Genomic DNA, 3,225 nt, shown 5'->3' on the forward strand with positions numbered 1-3,225 from the left:
CGCTGCCTTTGAAAGAATGGCAAAGCACGGCCTCACCCCAAAGCCTTCAGGCCTAAGCAGAGAGAACTCGGCGCCTTTCAGTGCTGTCTGTAAGGTTAGCACACCCTCAGCCACTGCAGAGTCCACTGGGAAAGACAGAAAAACTGCTTCTGCCTGGTGTCAGTCCGTATGTCCTCTCTCCAAACGTTATAATTTCTGTATCACATTTCTCCTTTAAATTTTCTCCCTGTTTTGATAAACAAGTCTTTATTTTAGACCCTCAATTTCCATCCTAATCAGCACTTCTCTAAGACCCTCTAACCCACTTAAACTGCACCTGCTAAGGAACTCTTTGATGCCTATTACTTGTTTATGTCTTTCCTTCCTTCTTTGAGTCCACCCACTGGCTCTTCCTATATCAAATTCCAATTTCTTGCACTTAGTTTCAAGGCTCTTGACAACTCTATCTTTCTAGTCTTGTCTATTACTGCATTTATCAGCTTGTTAGTATTTTTGAAGCACCCAGAAACCATGGTAATGACTGCCACAGAGAAGCTCATGAGGAAATTAATCATTCTGCTTCCATTGTAGAACTTGAATCCTGTGGAGTAAATAAGGCTTGGGGTTCAAACTTCAAAAGAAATCCCCACCAGCTCATCATTAATTCATCAGTCTCTACCCCTGCACCAGATAAGGCAGAGGTCTTAAGGAGAAAAAAAAACAGAAAAAAAACCAAAACCAAAACCAAAACCAAAACCAAACCAAACCAAACCAAAAACAAAAACAAAAACAAAAACAAAACAAAACAAAACAAAAAAAACACACAGAAACAAAAAAACCACCCCACCCAGTAAGAGAAAGAGAAAGAATTGAAATCTGCACTCCATATCTATGCAAGAAGAGGTGGCATTAAAACTACACATGCAATGGAACTCTGGTATTTTCTAACCATGGTGTGCTCAGTGTTAGAGTCTGAAGTTCCCTTGAACAACTTCCCCTGTCTGAAATGGTACATTATGGCCCAGAAAAAGTGTCAAAGTAGAGGTGATCACTGGGCTTTCAGGTAAAGACACAACCAGTTTTGGGTGGGATTCAGCCTGTGACTGAAGTGTTGAATTTGATGCCTGACCATAGGGTACGCTCCTGGACCGTGCTCATCTTCCACAGTCCCCCACAGAGCTCTGGGTCATGCAGTCAGTGCAGCAGGAGCAGTGCAGCTCATCCAACAGCAGACACTTCTGCTCTGCTGAAGAGCCCTGAGGCTGCACGGCCACTCAGAGCAGAATCTTCATGGATTACAACAATGCAGGCATCTAGAGAAGCCTAGAAGTCTTAAGGTAAAATCACATGTTCACGGCTAAATGCACAGACAACACTGAAATGAGATTCTTTCTCTTCTCTCTCGCTGCACCTTTTTTTGCTCAGACTGCAAACTTCACAGTAGGCAATCTGAGCCATTGAAGAACACTGCATGCAAGGACTCATGCTGGCCAGATTATTTGGGCCCTACCACAATATACACACTGAATAATACTAGTTGCAACACCACCACCACTTTCATTTTCCTTTTAGTCATTCCCTTTAGGTAGGGTTTGTTTGCAGCTCTTCAGCCATCAGTTCAGATGCAGCAGATAGCCTGTCTGGCCTCCAGCTGCTGCTCCTGGTCTCAGGTCCCACCTGGATCCTGCCAGCCTTCTCTACACAGATGCCTCAGGTCTCCCGGGACATACTGGGCACCCACCTTGTGCCCTTGAGCCCATCTCACAACAGACATCAGGATGAGGGCAAAGCTGGCAGAGACTTCTGATCAGCTGCTGTGAACAATTTAACTGGAAAATGAGCAATGTTAGAATGTCTGGGCGTTGCATGGACCTTTATGGGTCATCTAGTCCAATCCCACTGCAAGGAGTAGGGACACTGCCACACAGGATCTGGCCAAGAGATAAATGGCTTTTCAGGGACCTTACCTGTGCAGTTCCCTGAGGTTTGCTGTCCTGGGGCACTCTTGCACCATATGCCTGCCTCCATCTCCTCATGCAGAGAACACAGGCACCCACCCTCACCTTTTTGGCAGCACTCTCTGAAATAAAGATCAGGTTTACTACCAGTTACTATAATTGACCAAATTCCCACTGGCAAAGCTGCAGTAAGCAGCTGTGTGTGCCCATATGGCCCAGAACTACTGTGTAGCATCCAGAATATTTCTCACATGCCTCAATTTAAAGTTTTTTGGAGGAGGGGATAAACAGTTTGTGAGGATTTCACCAAGACAGAAGTTCACTGGAACAGAGAGACCTGAACTTGACAGGACTCTGCTTTGGCTGTCAGCTCTTCCAAGGTTGCAATATTTAACGTTTCAAGTCCTGTATTTAAACCTAGGTGCATGTTTCTGACCTCTGGGTTTATCAAACAGACTGAAATTTCTAATCTTCATGGAGAGAAAAAAGTCTGTAAACAACCTCGCCAGCCATAAAAGTTTAATGCAGTGAAAAGAGCTAAAAGTCTACTAGAATAGTACTTCTGAAGGCTTGGGCTTTACTTGTCTTTGGGTTTTTTGGGGGGGTTATGTTATTTTTGGTAGGCTGGATTGAAGGTTTGGGGTGGGTTTTTTTTTTTGTTTTTCCAATGCATCACTGACACCATCACTTAGGAAGCTGGACTTGATGTCAGGCCTCTGTGAGGTCTGGAAGACCTGTGTATACTTTTGCACCTTTATTATAATCTCCTTGCTGTTGCCCTGTGTTTGTTCCAGCCAGGTCACGTCTCCACTCACACAGCCCCTCTGCTGCATTCGCGGCAGCACACTAAGCCTGGCTAAGGACTTCACTTGCTGAAAACTTTCAAAAATATAGTGAAACTAGCTACCACAGTGCTCTCAGCAAAGATCTTAAAGCTTCTGTACTCCAGAGTTGCCTTCTCAGGATTACGTATTTTCAGACCAACAGCAGTGGCCATAAAAACAGAGTGACGAGAGCAGGGACCCCTCCTCACACCCCAGTTGATGTCAGTCCTTCCTCTTGTGCTATACCCTGAAATCCTTTGTCAGTGTCAAGAGGAGAGGGGACCACTGAAAGAATTACTCCATCCAAACAATGCTGGCAGCTAAAGTATTTGCCTGGGGAGATGAGGGCTTAACTGATTGGACATTAAAGTTTCAGGCAATCCCCACTCTCAAGAGAGCAACTCTCAGCTGTTCACAGCTCTACAGAAAGCACAGACACAGAATAAGGACATGAACCAGAAAGG

Source organism: Prinia subflava, chromosome 2, assembly GCF_021018805.1.
Source record: "Prinia subflava isolate CZ2003 ecotype Zambia chromosome 2, Cam_Psub_1.2, whole genome shotgun sequence".
Lineage (NCBI taxonomy): Eukaryota > Metazoa > Chordata > Aves > Passeriformes > Cisticolidae > Prinia > Prinia subflava.